Source organism: Mya arenaria, chromosome 4, assembly GCF_026914265.1.
Source record: "Mya arenaria isolate MELC-2E11 chromosome 4, ASM2691426v1".
In the NCBI taxonomy this organism is placed as follows: Eukaryota; Metazoa; Mollusca; class Bivalvia; order Myida; family Myidae; genus Mya; species Mya arenaria.
Genome location: NC_069125.1, coordinates 11880833 through 11897884, shown reverse-complemented (window position 1 = coordinate 11897884; position 17052 = coordinate 11880833). Strand labels below are relative to the sequence as shown.

General features: G+C 33.3%; 1 long non-coding RNA gene across 1 annotated transcript; it reads left to right on the top strand.

Moving 5' to 3' along the window:
- Window positions 1-9490: 9490 nt before the first annotated feature.
- On the top strand, window positions 9491-10672 carry LOC128230112 (uncharacterized). The gene is made up of 3 exons (XR_008260176.1): window positions 9491-9681; window positions 10329-10407; window positions 10612-10672. It is a non-coding gene; the product is annotated as an uncharacterized LOC128230112 (long non-coding RNA).
- The last annotated feature ends 6380 nt before the right edge of the window (window positions 10673-17052 follow it).

Below are 17052 nucleotides of genomic sequence, written 5' to 3'. Positions count from 1 at the left end.
GTAAAAGTCTGTATGACCTTTCGATTTCTACAGATAACAACAGGTAATGAATACTCCGAAACAATACAACTTTTGACATCCATCTGATAAAGAAATCAGAAGAGGTAGGCAGACATTGAGTTGTGTATAAAATGTAAACAAAAGTGTTGATCTAAATACACACATTAATATTCTAAATCACTCAAACAAACTATAAACGTCACTGGCAGTATGCATTTATTAAATAACAAAAAAAATAACAGTTTACCTTTAGGCTGAAGATAAATTCATCATCAAACTTAAAGATATGCTTTGACAAATCCTGAAAGGTCAAATATTATAATAATTATAATAGTCTTAAAAAACCATTAACTGTATTAAGCATACATCATACATATTCATGTACTTAATACAGTTTGATCAAATATCGTTATATTAGTAAATGGAATTACGTAGCATTATAAAATATAATGTTAATCTAAATTGAGCATTAAGATAAATTCCATGCTGGTGTATTCAATACAAACATTGCTTTTAATCTGCCTTTACGACATAAAGGTTAGCTGCTTTACATAAGTAGAGTTATTTATATAAGAATATTTGAGTAAAACATGTAAAGTACCTGAGCATTTAAAGAGGTTTCCATTTCCTCAAGAGATATTCCTAATGTGTTGGTTTCTTCATCAATGACATCTTCCAAAGAAATGTTTTCTAAAGATATTCCGAGATAATCCATTATTGATTTCAGCTAAATATTGTGGGAATTAGTTTCAATTAACTGATAAAGTTCAACAAAATTTAAGCAGACTATCAAAGTTGTGTATCCTAAACAGTTCAGTCAAAATCACTTTTATTTCACATTTTAATAGTCATATTGATAAATCACATTCTGGATTGTTGCTTATTGGTTAATTATATCCCTCCGCAAATTTCTTAATTTCTAGACATTTTCCTTCAATCTTGAAGCTTCGTTTTATGACCTGCTGATGAGCAGTTATAGGCACTTGAACAACTGTTGCGGATTTCAAGACAAATATTGATCTGATCTTGACACTAATGGGCTTTGCAATTACAAGGGTGATATCTGACATCAAGCTGATGTTACTGAGTGTTTTAACTGGTAAAATAAAACAAAGGTTTTACTATTGACTGATTTTAGCGTCAATCTAGTCCAAACTTATGAAGGCTCTGGACTGAAAAAATATATATCTGGCAACACATTCAATCATAATAATGTTAGCTTTTGACTAAGCTGACAGTACAGTGACTAAAGCTGAAACAAATGACTAATAAGCATGGATAACAAAAACCTTTTTCCCATTTTTTGTCTCATACAGATCGCATTGCAACTGCATAATGTCAAATGTATATGAATGGTCAAAGGTAACATATTTTATTATCAGTATAATTTAACACAGGTTATTGTTAATATGAATGCATATTTGTATAGTTTTGGGTCACCGGATCGATTTGTTGATTTGTTGATTGCCCTTACAGAAGTATACCAACCCTTCAGGTAGCTCATAGTGGTTGAGCACCTGACTTGCAAGCAGGGGGTTGAGGGTTCGAGTCCCGAGCTGTTTATAGCTGTGTATAACCAGAACTCGTTATGCCCTATATTGTATCAGCCTTACTTATTTAAAAAGCACCATCTACAATTTTATTTACCAATACGTGTACATTATACTCCTCTTCCTCTATATATGCACTTGTTTTCTCTTTATTCAACAGCATTGATACTGGTACTGTTAGAATGGGCGCTACTTAAGTAATTATCAAACAATATATCTTGTACATGTAAGAACTTGAATTTGATTGAGAACTCAATCCTTCCGTCTGTAATTTCAAAAAAGAAGTCGATTTTAAATCGAAACAATAACAGGATAAAACTGTTTTCATCCGTCTGATCGCGTCAATTTGTGGTGTATGCTCCTTTTCATAGTTTCAGACTAAAAGCGTGAACATTGGTATTGATATATGTGTATGTTTCACGTGTAACTTATCACAGACACAACTAATGGAAGTATTAACATCATTATTATAATTGTTATACGAACGTGTTTTGATGTGCAACACAATATTTTGAAATTACTCTATGTACAGCTCAATATCATAAAGCATTAATCATTGAAGGTCATTAATAGTAACTTGATAATGCACGACGTTATATGTATGCGTGCGTGTTTGTTCGTCCATCTGTCCATATGTCCGTGCGTATGTTTCTTCTGTCTGTACGTGTTCTTTTTTATATGGATGTTAAAATGTAGAGTTCCAGACACATAACCTTAATCTTGACATTGTTATATTCATATAGACATGAATATACGATAAACATAAATACAAAGACGACCACGTCGTCAATGGTTGCGACAACAATCAAAAGGATTATGACAACGGTGATGACAAAATGAACATGATATTGAAGACAAGAACTATTACGAATCTGCTGATAACGATGGAAATAATAATGATAACAATAATAATTTAATGATTATGCTTATGATGATGATTAATATTATTATAAGTATTATCACGTCCAAAGAGCATTCAACTTTAGCAATGGTACGTCACATTGCAACGAACAACGGTGTTCAAAATATTGACACGAAAATATGTAAGAACATGACTTTTAATTTATTGCCGAAAAATGTTTGGTTAAGTGCAAACAGAATTGAGACATAATAAAATTGGGACTTTTGCAATAAAACAAAGTGCCATACCAACTTTAATGACATACATGTACTATGTTTTAAACTACACGATTGTTCCAATTATAATATTAAAGTCCGAAATAAAAACGATATTATAGTCACATGAAATAGGCGTCTATACGACGTCTAACGAAACACGGTAGCTTAACTGACTATCTAACAGTTAACATTTTAGATTTGCTCCATTGCAAATCTTCTTCTGTAAGAATAAAGCTTGACAGATAAACAGCTTTTATAAAATACTTCAATAAGTATGATCGAAGAAATATATATCTTAAAGAAACTGTTGTTTTCCATTCATTATCAAGATAATAAATTGGCTCCCCGGGAGGCCGCTGACAATATTATTTCAATATTGTACAAAATTAGCATAGGGACCAGCGTTTAAAGTAGATGAACCAATGTTAACGTGTATAAGAACTCTTGCACAAGAAAAGATGTTTGATTAATGACTTCATGTATAAGTCTTCAATGTGATCTCATGATGACGCAAGTAACATAGATAGTCTTAGTAATCTGTGACAAACAATAAGATTGCGTATGCCTTAATATAATAATACATATGTATTACATTTGCATCACCGTAAAATCAATATAACAATTCACTAGAGTGACAGGTACATTTGTTTATGTTTCAAGCATTGGTTTTACTTATCATAATAATATTACATTTTGATTCAGTGCGGCGAGTGCCTTTACTATGGTTCATTTAACAATTCTCATTTTTCGTTGGAAAAATCGAGGAACATACTGAAAGATTAAGATGTTAAGAAAGTGTATAAGCTTTTTCACCAGTCAATTTGTAACCACGCCCCCTCCCACATATCCGGCGGGATAGCCGGGGAAATGGGCCGTATTTTTACCTTTCAGGTAGCCCGGTAGTGCCGGGTGAATGAGGTGGTTTTGTCTTTGCGCCAAAAATAGCCAGGAATAGTCTTTACTTGGGTGCGGGGGAATTTTGCGCGGATTTTACCAGTAGTTTTTTCCCGAAGGACGGCGATCATGGCTGGACCAAAAGTCAATGTCCCCGCTAATCCACGGACCTGGGAGGAGGGGGGGGGGGTGCGTGGTTACAATTGACTGGTGCATTACGTTGATATACAAGTATGCAGTGTCTATGTAAATGAACGTTACCTCCGTAATATTGAATGCAGCAAACGTATGTTTTAGGTACAATCTATGCATTATTATTATTTTGTAACCGTAAGTAAACTATATATAATCAGCAGCATAAAATTACAAGTTTTCGTTTCAGAAATTTATTATATATGTTTTAGGTCAATCCAATCAGATTAAGAAAACAATGCAACAATTTTTTTTTTTGATATTCATTTCTTTTTTTAGCATCATATTTACACTTTAAGAACTTCTTATTGTTGCGTTTTCATCACCGTACTGTTATGTTTCGAACATCGTACTGTCCTCTTTTCACCATCGTTCTGTCGCGTTTTGACCATCATACTGTCATGTTTTCACCTTCGTACTGTCAAATTTTCAACATCGTACTATCATCATGGGACTGTCGCCTTTTTGCCATCGTACTGTCATGTTTCACCAACGCACTATGATGTTTTCACCTTGTAATGTCATGTTTTCACCATGGGACTGTCGCCTTTTCGCAATTAAACTGTCTTGTTTTAACCATTGTACTGTCTTGTTTTCACCATTATACTGTCTTGTTTTTATCAAGGTACTATTTTGTTTTCACCATCGTACTGTCATGTTTTCACCTTCGTACTGTCATGTTTTCAGCATGAGACTGTCACCTTTTCGCCATCGTACAGTCTTGTTTTCACCATTATACTGCCTTGTTTTCATCAACGTACTATCATGTTTTCACCATCGTACTGTCATGTTTTCACCTTCGTACTGTCATGTCTTTAGCATGGGACTGTCTTCTTTTCGCCATCGTACTGTCTTGTGTTCACCATTGTACTGTCGCATTTTTACCATTTTACTGTCATGTTTTCACCTTCGTACTGTCATGTTTTCTACATGGGACTGCCGCCTTTTTGCCATCGTACTGTCTTGTTTTCACCATCATATTGTCGCCTTTTCATCATTTTACTGTCATGTTTACACCATCATACTGTCAGGTTTTCACCATCCTGCTGTTATGTTTCACCATCGTAATGTATTTGTTTTCATCATGGGACTGTCGCCTTTTCGCAATCATTCTGTCTGGTTTTCACCATAGTACTGTCGCGTTTTTACCATTGTAATGTCATTTTTTCGCCATCGTACTGTCATTGTTTTCATCATCGTACCGTCATGTTTTCTCCATCGTACTGTCGCGTTTTCACCACTATACTGTCAAGTTTTCACCATCGTACTGTCATTGTTTTCATCATCGTACCGTAATGTTTTCGCCATCGTACTGTCATGTTTTCCCAAACGTTCTGTCATGTTTTCACCATGGTTATGTCATGTTTATGCCATCGTACTGTCATATTTTCACTATCGTAATGCCATGTTTTCACCATGGTACTGTTACTTTTTTTGCCATCTTACTGTCATGTTTTCACTAACGCACTGTCAGGTTTTTGTCATGGTAATTACATGTTTTCACAATTGTACTGTCATGTTCCCATCATGGTACTGTCATGTTTTCAACATCGTACTGTCATGTTTTCACCATCGTACTGACATGTTTTCTACATAGGACTGTCGCCTTTTCGCCATCGTACTGTCGCCGTTTCACCATTTGACTGTCATGTTTTCACAATTGTACTGTCATGTTTTCACCATCCTGCTTTTATGTTTCAACATCGTAATGTATTTTCTTCATCATGGGACTGAGCCCTTTCGCCATCATTCTGTCTTGTTTTCACCATAGTACTGTCATTGTTTTCATCATCGTACCGTCATGTTTTCGCCATCGTACTGTCATGTTTTCACCAACGTACTGTCAAGTTTTCATCACGGTTATGTCATGTTTATGCCATCGTACTGTGTTGTTTTCACTATCGTAATGCCATGTTTTCACCATGGTACTGTTGCCTTTTTGCCATCGTACTGTCATGTTTTCACTAACGTACTGTCAGGTTTTTGTCATGGTAATGTCATGTTTTCACAATCGTACTGTCATGTTTCCACCATGGTAATGTCATGTTTTCACCACCGTACTGTCATGTTTTCAACATCGGAATGTCATGTTTTCAGCATGGCACTGTTGCCTTTTTTGTCATCGTACTGTTATGTTTTTGTCATTGTACTGTCATGTGTTCACTTTCTTACTGTCATGTTTCCATCATGGGTATGTGGGATTTACATCATTGACTGTCTTGTTTTAATAATCGTACTGTCGCGTTTTCACCATCGTTCTGTCATGTTTTTACCATCATACTATCGCCTTACGGTGCGCATGCACATAAACTAATTTGCCCTTCATGTGAAAAAAATATCGGAAACGATCACCATCAATGTAAATCTCCAATCATAATTGCGTCAAACTTGATGAAAATAATACAGATGTATAAGAAACGTCTCGTAAACTCATCGGTCGTTTGAAAAAACTAATGATAGCACAGCCCTAAAGCAAATGGCACTACTACTACTACTACTACTACTACTACTACTACTACTACTTCTACTACTACTACTACTACTACTTCTACTACTACTACTACTACTACTACTACTACTACTACTACTACTACTTCTACTACTACTACTACTACTACTACTACTACTACTACTACTACTACTACTACTACTACTACTACTACTACTACTACTACTACTACTACTACTACAACTACTACTACTACTACTACTACTACTACTACTACTACTACTACTACTACTACTACTACTACTACTACTACTACTACTACTACAACTACTACTACTACTACTACTTCTACTACTACTACTACTACTACTACTACTACTACTACTACTACTACTACTACTACTACTATTACTACTACTACTACTACTACTACTACTATTACTACTACTACTACTACTACTACTACTACTACTACTACTACTACTACTACTACTACTACTACTACTACTACTACTACTACTACTACTACTACTACTACTACTACTACTACTACTACTACTACTACTACTACTACTACTACTACTACTACTACTACTACTACTACCTGCTGCTACTGCTGTTGCTGCTGCTGCTATTGATACTGTTACTACTACTACAACAACTACTACTACTACTACTACTACTACTACTACTACTACTACTACTACTACTACTACTACTACTACCATCATCATCTCCTACTACTACCGCTAACTACTATTCATTCTACTTGCTACTACAAACACCACCAGCACCACAACCACTTCTATTACTACAACTTCCACTACTATTACTACTCTTGCGATCTCTATTCTGACTATTTGCTTGCTCATGCTGCTATTCTGTAATACAACTCTTCCATTCGGGATTTAACGTATTTGAGAACCAAGGCAACCATAGAAACCCGAATATGTCAGTCTTATACGTTGTATTTTTAGAACAAAAACATCTGAAATAATATTCCACAAGCAGAACCTTTTATAAAAGTTTTTTCCGGGAAACCGACCCTCCGTAGCAAACTTGGTGTAAATATAATGATTATTGAACATCAAATCTATGATAACTGAACTATTATTTTGGATACATTGAATGCTATGTAAAGTAAGTGCAAATGTTCAACATGATGATGATGATGATGATGATGATGATGATGATGATGATGATGATGCTGATGATGATGATGATGATGATGATGATGATGATGATGATGATGATGATGATGATCTTCGGTTGAAGATATATTTCAAAGACACGCACCCCTGAAACCAACATGTTAGCACTTGGAGGGGAAATCTTCTATGCTCATGCGCACCGGAAGACAATAGAACGATGATTATAACACGACAATACGATGATGACTTCGTGACAGTGCGATGATGGAAATACAATTGTACTTCAATAAAAACGCGATAGTACGATGATGAAAACACTATAGTGTAATGATGATTACACGAAAGTACGATGATAAAAACAAGACAGTACGATGATGAAAACACAACAGTACGATGATGAAAACGCGGTGATAACAGCAGATAAAATAATGAAAGAAAATTAGCATGCATTAAAAGAAACCATCCTTTTATACTACAGTTATCAATTTCCAAGAAAGAGTCTAAAATTTGTTAGTAGGGGTCAGTTCCCACCAAACCTGCTCTATCATAGTTTATTACGCTGGTAAACTAGTGGCTGGCTGATTTGATTATCCATGCTGGTATATAGCAGTAAAGTTATGATAGTTGAAATAATTACTACAGTCCTATGCAGACCGCTGTTTGTTCTTACTGCAGGATTGACCAAAGTTGGGGGATTTATGGAGGATGGATGACTTGCTAACTGAATTGCCCATCTCAATAACACCTATAATAAATACCTAAATTATTTAATCATTCACTTCGTTCCATCAGATAAATGCTACTCAGTTACAGTCTGAGGATTGAAAAATGCGTCTCTTTGTAAAGTCCAGTTCTGGTTGACTTGCCGGCAACAAAGTACAAGCACATATTACTGAAAACAGAAAACTGGTTAGATAATAATAGCCGTCTCCCCGGCAATCTGTCCATTTCGATTTTTGTGTGAGTGAAATTACAAAATTTTGAGCGACTCAATAAAACTTCATATATTATTTGATTACGAATAATGAGAGAGAATACGAACGCTATTTAAGTATTTTGAAGTATATTTGCATCAATATTTAATTTTAATGAAATTGATAAAAATATGTTTTACTTGGAATATTGATGATTATTTTGATTTATTTAATTTAAACACGATTAGCTCAACTCTCATGAGTTATACACAAATACACCTTTTCGAAGACGTCATCATATCAGAAAGTTTAAATGGTTTACGGTTAAACAGACATCGTTACCCTTAAAGAATTCTTTATATTTCACACAAGTTAACTACACCATGATATAAATTGGTAAAACATTTCTTAAACGAGGCACTTAATGCATCATAATCAGTTGGCTTTGACACAAAGCCCCTGGGACGTAGATGGCAATTAAATTTTGGCATTAACTATCCAGCCACCAGAGTGCTAGATCTTAAATTACCTCAATGCCATGCTTATCAAACTGATCAACAGAATTAGTTATACATCATTATGCTGAACAAACTTGCATCGCGTCAGTGTCAGTGGCTAGCAGGGGAAAGTCTTATTTTGCATACGCACTGCCCTCTCCAGTCCTAAGTTCACTGAGCAAGCGCATGCATGTAAAATGGAATTTTCAATGAAGTGGAGTATTGATGGTCATATCTTCCAAACTAAAGAACAAAAATTCAATGGAAGAGTAATCAAGCATGTTCATTGTGGCAGCATTGGTTGCATTAAGGTAAATACTACTATATTTTTGTTTATTTGTAAAAACGATATGATTCTTATCGTGTTATTGCCGCCTTTAACCCTTTGTAAAAGCGGATGCACAGTTTTAAAACAGTTTCTGCCTTCATGAAACAGTGTAAAAAAATACCTTTGTCAAACAATTTTCGCTAATTTCCACATTTGCATTCCTTACACATTTTACTAATTTAAAACATATAATTTATGTTTGGCTTTTCAAACAACATTAGTTTTTATTATCATCTTTCTATCAACAAATTGCAATGCTATAATTAAACATTAATCAAGTATTATATGAGTTGATATGAGCAATTTGCAATTAAGTTTTGCTACGCATATTTTCCTAGCAAAGTTTATAAACGCCTTTTTAAAAATGATAATTATAATAATAATATCATATAAAACTTTCCACAAGCACTAGTTGTGATGATTATATTTATCTTGTTTAAAATAAATATCTTTCACAATTTTCCACAAAACAGGTTTCCTTTGAAGATGATGAAAGCATTCAATGCAAGTTAGAACAGTTTATTTCCGGTACGAAGCCAGGATTCAGGCAAAGCAGATCCCTGTTCTTGACATGGTTAGATTTCAAGGTAAAATTGTTCAATGTATGCTCACTTCGCCCATTCTTAATAACTTATAACTTACTTCAGGTCATCTAACTATTTATTAGTACAACATTTTTATAGTAAAAGTAACCTAAGCCTAAATCCCAGGTGCATTACGACACAAGGTGGTTTACATTTCTGTTACGCTTTGTGACTCTGGCTTATATACTTATAAAAAAGTGACAGTTGCACTTTCCTAATCACGACGTTTTAAAGTGACACATGGAAGCCGGGCAAATACCAAATAATTCGTATATTTGTAATGCAGCATTTTTGGCAATATTTTTTTACATAATTGGACTTCCTGTTGTTGTTCTGTTTATTTAATTAGCGCAACTATGTATCTTTTCTGAAGTTTTTTAATGTTATATTTGTCTAGTTGTTCTTTAGTCATCACTATTTCAATTTATTTAAATATTTCATGATTTTGAAATGGATCGTCTGTAGCGTTTGCTATGAATCCATGTCAAACATCCATTTCTTTGTATTTAGATGTATAAAACTAAATTAATTTCCGTGGTTTGAGGATTGTTAAATAGTTTTACAAGGAATGATAATATTTTAGGCACACCTGTGAACAATCTCTTTGCCCAGATTATCACTACGAGTTGCCATACTTTGTTGTATTTCAGGGATGCGAGATGCAACATATATCCCGATATCAATCACCTCGAAAAGAAGTGCATCGCTAAAACGCGGCAAATAAATGAGGTATAGTACCCGGATTGCCAATATAGTAATGTTTTAAATGTTTTTAATTTGCTGGGAAAATCACACACAATAAGTTGTAAATACAAATATAACGAGCAATTTCTTTTCACACGCGTGAAGACTACATGAGATAAATGTGAAATTCCATACATTATTATGTTGTTTAATAGTATAAGGGTTTAATTGTAATTGTTTATTTTTCAGTTACAAGGGGAAATTCAGAATTTGAAAGAAAAACTGGTAAATAAAGACAGGCAGATTGCAGATATGCAGGTAATATGCCGTTAAATCTTAAATGCTTAAAATGGTAAATGTTTTAAACTATTTTGATTAATTTTTGACATGTCTTTTTATTGTATCGTAATATTTCCATTTCTGTAAAGAGACCTTGTCGGTGTTCAACTTTTAAAGTAGTGTAAATAAATAAGCATAGGCCCTCTATTTTGTAACAAGTATTTCATTATATATGAACAACCTTATAAAGAACATAAAAAAGGAAAGCACACATGCTTATCTATAAATATTATTCATAAAATGAACATGAATTCTCTGTGAATATACGCCTATACACATTTTCAGAGATTATTATGTTTTGTACTATTTAAATGTTTATTCAATATTTCCTATGTCGATTTAGAAAAATATGGCAAATTTTGAGGCCATGAACATATATTTCAGGCAAACCAAAACAGAATGTATGCAGAGAATGATAGTCTAATGTTCAGAGTGAAAATGGCAGAACAGACAGCAGCAAGGGCAAGGGCTTCCCTACCAAAGGTACTGTTTTTTACACGGAAACCAATTATATCCAATGAAGCTCGTTATTTCTCACGATTATTATGTATATGTGCATGTTTATAGCTTCAACTTAAATAACAAAGTCCACAGCCTCTAACCACATACATAAATGCCGCATCTGATCAACCTAGAAGTAAATGGGGTACCTATTATGACCATATTCCTTGTATTTGTTTTAGCTCGTCTGTTTAAGAAAGATGAGCTTACATCATAGCTTCATGGGGATATGTTGTTGTCTTTCGTTGAAAACGTGTTAAAGTTGATATATGTGTAGTAATCACACAAGTTACAGCTAAGATGATTGACAAGTATATTATAAATCATAGTAAACCAAAGGGTCAACATTCATAACTCATGTAGTTCTTATTACTAATTTGCATTTTGGTAAAATATTGTCCCTTTTTGTCTTTTTTGAACCCACAAGCGAAGCTATTGTTTAATTAACAAGGATAACAGTTGCAGTCTAATGATCTTTGATATCTTCATTTTTAGCTTTTTTAAAATAATCAGTCCGTCAACCTATAAGACTGTCCATCGTTCATAACAGACTCTTTATGATGGCTATAACTATGTAATTTCATATTTTGACGATCTATTTTAAACAGTCTTTGGTAGATTAACTGAAAAATCTTCATTATATCTTCATTTCTTTCCATCAAACCTTCAGCACATGTGATTAGATGACAACCATATTTACAACATCAAAATGTGAAGGTCAAGTTAACACTTAAGATCTTTGACCGGATTAAGAAATTAGTTGTAATGTAAAAGAAATGTTAAGTATATTGATGAACTATGTCTGCTTGCTGTCTGAGCCTTGTAATTATATTTTCAAATTCCTGCAATGGGTGAAAATCCATATGGATTTCAACATTTGACGAGAAAATAAAAGTTTGATTTTATATTCACATCTTTTATTCAATATTAATTTTGTAAGAATAACTGAGTTTTGGAGCACTGCTTGTTTTTCATTAAAGAACAGCCAAATTCACCAATGCATCTTTATGTTCCTAAAGTTTATTTATGCAGAAGGATCATGTAAACAATATTTTGCTTTGAAATATTGATATAAAGACCATTGTGTATCTCGTTTCTAGATTCGGTTCCCATTTTTTTAACAACATATTACTACAACTGACATAAATTTATGGTAGAATGAGACAAATATTACAAAGATAGAACTCTTAGTATGTCTTTTGTGACTATTGTTAGTGAAAAGAAGCTTCAATTTTAAGCTCTTTTTTTTTCCTTGACCCAAATAAATTTGTATATTTGTATTATACCATTTGCAGGAATCTCGGGTTGCTGCAAAGAAACAGCTTTTGCAGGAAACGGTTACACAAGCAAACAATGCCAGATTCGATCAGGTTTGTTTGTCTGAAGAAATACAACTTAAAACTAGGCTGAATTCATTTATTACATATGACTGATAATATTTGATAGACATACTTTTCTCCTACCTCAGATAAGTAGATCCAAAAATTTGGCCATGCAGGAAATTAGTATCTTGCCCTCGGGCAAAGATAAAACAAAGACCCGTATGAAATACAGTTGAACACTGCTATTCCGAACACCGTTTATCCGAATTGATCGCTTTTTTTTTTTTTGGTCCCGATTTTACTCCTACTTTGTTTAACTAGATTTTTAATCTTTAATCCGAAATCGCTAGTCCGAATGAATCGCTATTCCCAAGTAAAAATTACGGGCCCGATTTGGTATTTCACACCTTTTTATCAATTCTTATTTCGAACCTTATCATGTCATAGTTTTTCACACCATACTTCAATTACACTAGGGCATGGGCTTGGGGTGACAATGGAGCACAATTAGCGCTTGTTAAAAATGAAATTGAGCACGTGTATTTTACAATCATCGATGTCAAAAAAATAGCAATTCATTTTGGTGATGTGATGTGTATATAATTTCTGGTTAACACAACATGAATATCAATCGAAAATACGCATTGCTCACTTAACCCGCTACCGAATAATCCGTACTATGTTCCGAATGCATACATGTGCTGTCAATTTGTTTTAAACGTTTTATGTTTTAATAAAGAAGTAAAAAAACGAATTATTTGTCATTTAGTACATAATAAATCAACAAATATTTTTGTATACGAAATATCACTCAAACCGAATGTATCATATTGGTAACGTGTAACCGAAATTGCAATCTTCACGACTTAGTATTTCACGTCATCTATTATTCGCGAATGCTGTCAATTTTATGAAAATTGTTAATCCGAAATATCGTTATCCCGAAATATTTTTTTGGTCCTTACGATTTTCAATTAACGGTGTTCAACTGTACTTTTTTATTGTCATAAAGAGTTCCAGTAAAAATACATTTTTACCTAATTTTATTAAACTGAGATGGGAGAAAAAGCATATACCATAGCCGCCCGTATAAGAAAGGTTCGTCCCAACACTCGCTCAGGGTGTTCTGTGAAAACTCAGTAAACCTCGAGTAAACCTTGTTTCCACAAAACACCCGACGCACAGGTTGGTAATGAACCTATCTTACGCTCTCGGCCATGTAGGATACTAATAATAACGTTGCTACGTAATCGAATTAGCTAAACACTTCCAACTAAAAAACAGAAATTGCCAACCGCAAAATTAAGTTAAAGTGTTTTATAGTTCAGTAGTTGTAAAGATTGTATGAAAATAATAATTGAATTTAAGAAAAACAACTTATACATGCTAAATTATTAATGTTTATTTTCCATGATTTCTTTACCAAAGATAACTGGCAAAATCTTATTTTATGTAACAATTATAACTGAGCATAATAAATGATTTTAGTAATGAACTGAAACTTTCCTACCAGTATTCAAATGAAAACTTGGCAAGTGGCATACATGTATTGCATATCACATTCATGTTGTATGTATTGCATATCACATTCATGTTGTATACAAAATAATAACAATATGCAATATAATACTCAGTCATATTCATAAATTTGGCAACCCAAGAAATAGTGCAAAAAAAATTCATACATACTTAAGAGCAAAGTATACTTTTGCAATTGCTTTAGAGTCCCGGTCCTGTGGTTAGACCATATACTTTAAAATCACGCTGTTGCGGATTCGAATCCCGCCTCCGTCCAGCATATTCTTATTATGGTTTCCCCACCTCTGTTTGTTATATGCTTTTCATAAATTCAATCGTTATTTTAGTACAGAAGGATTCAAAAATATATTTTCAGACAGCAGAAACTGAAACTTTAGCCGAAATAGCAGAAAATATGACGGTATGTTCAAGTATAAATACAGAAATATAAAGCCATTTGTCTATTAAAGTATGAAACATTATATAACAAAGCCATTTGTCTATTAAAGTATAAGACATTATATAACAAATATACTGAACTTAAAATGATCATTAATTGGATTTTGGCTATAATGGCAATATGTAGTATACACTGTAATTTTAAGAATACACCACATCTATAAAATCTAGGAAATACTTATATGTTTGGTTCGTCTTCAGGTGGCAGTTGTGGAATATACAAACCAGAGTGTGTATATTGGAGAAATGGAGGGAAACATGATGACCTTTGCCCGTCGGCCAGTCGGAAAACTAACAGTTCTCTCAACGTAAAAAATAAACAGAGCGTGATTTTGAATCCCTTGGACAAAATGAAAATTAATCGTCGATATTTAATTGCAAAATTCGAAGGATGTAAGAAAGACAACGTAATACAATTATCGGAAATTCAGATTCAACTTATAAATCAGTCCGTAGCTTCGTATTGTTCCAAACAAGCTTCAGACATCTAAAACCTCATATATTTGGTATGATCATAAATATCAGATAACAGTTTGCCTGTACATATCTTTTAAACCTTGTTTTTGTATTTCAGTAAGCTTACATTGTGTTTTCATTTTGTAAATATTTGTACATTTTATGATTGAGTTATTTTTTTTATTTACTTTTGCTTTGCCTTAAAGCCTATTTTATTTTAGTAAGTTACAAATTCAAGTTTCATTTTGTGAACACAGAGAATCGTCAATGGCGAAGTCGGGAATCTAGTCTTGGTCTCTCTCGAGAAACATTCCAGTATGCTAAGCTCTTACCCTACATAACTCATTATTCATGAAATATTACATTTATACCCTTTATTGTCACTTGATAACAGTTCGAAGGCCATCATGCTTTGGCTCATCTACTCTGTGTTTATTATATTTTTTTTTTATTTTTTTTTTTTCATAATTTGTTTGTATGAAATACCCCTTCTTACAACAACATTTGTGTCCAGCATAAGCTGATTGATATAGTGACATCCTTGTAGGAAATATAAATCAACTGTTAAATGTTTGCTATAGGTTGTTTAGCATATACTATAAAGTATTCCGATCAAGAAAATGTCTTGTAAATGGCGAGAACGAATGATAGAAGTATTATTATTTTCTTGAATAGATAACTTTAAGCAGATACTTTTTTAGGTTTATTTTAATGATATGGAAAGAAACATAGAACAATAAAAAGTATTGAACCTGCTCCATGTTTACTGATGGAACATTCACCAATTATGTTAATCATGTTCTCGATGACTTTTTTTTATTTGAGCATACTTTAAATGTACAGTTCATAACATACACTTAGTTGTTTGTCATTCACGTTGTGAATAAATTGTTTAAAACTGTATATGTGTTATAACCGAAAGATGTTCAATACTGGTATTCATTTAAATGCCCCAGTCTGAGAGACAAATAGATTTCACTTGTCTGTCTGTTCGTCGGTTCATCCAGCTGTCACAAAACATTTTGTCACACGTATCTCCGACAGTAAATTAGCAAGAGTCGTAAAACCAGCATGTCTAATCTTGCATCTTAAGTTCTATTTGTCTGTTGGCTGTTTGTATGTTTGTCAAATAATCATATTTGTATTCCCTTCATCTGGTAACATCCCCGAATTGTTTTGGTAATGTTACCAAACCTTTCAAGATTTAGTTGGTAATATTCCCAGAAATATATTTAACTCTGTCAATACATGTGAGCTGGTTAAGCTCTGCGATTATGTTAAAGAATCAGTATGTATTCGTAATGCTTTTCCTAATAATAATTATTATTATTAATTTAGTTCATCCTCTGATACTGCTGCCTTTACGTCAACATATTTGTGTCTTTAACCATAGCACAAACCATGTACAAGCATTTGATATCAAAAACCTAAGTGTATGTGTTTAGACGATGTTCTGATGTATATGACTTAAAAACGTCTGTTCTGTTCTTTTCTGTGTTTTTTTTAAATCATAATATGCGAAAGTCCACACTTGTATTTAAAATAATTATTGTCAAATTGTAAAATTGCAAGAGACATACCTGTAATACTGAAATAACATTCTAGTAGGTTTAAACAACCAGGAATATGTAATCTATGTCGTTCTATCAATCAACACTTATTAGAGTCAAACGTCATGGTCATAACTCATATTCGCCATTAAAATGTTGTCGTATATACTTATTCCCTTGTAAGAGGACACATTTTATCTGCAAATATCTGTTATCATCTGAACACGATTGAACACTATGTCTACTATCCTCACACTTTGAATGGTCATAATCTTTAAACTGCCTTAAAGTCATCCAATGGCCATGACCAATCAGCTGTCATTTCAGTCCATGCGTATTTCGATTGTTGAAATAATCCTGACAACATGGCGCTCAGGGGGTGGTGGGGATTAATGTTTGACAAACATCTCTTGTTATAAAATGTTTATATTTTTATTGGAAATATTACCAAACATTTGCGAATATTGCATGTTTTAGAAATGTTTAAAACAATTTTAGTCATACTATAGATTATTCTGGGAATATTAAAAACATGCTGAAAAACC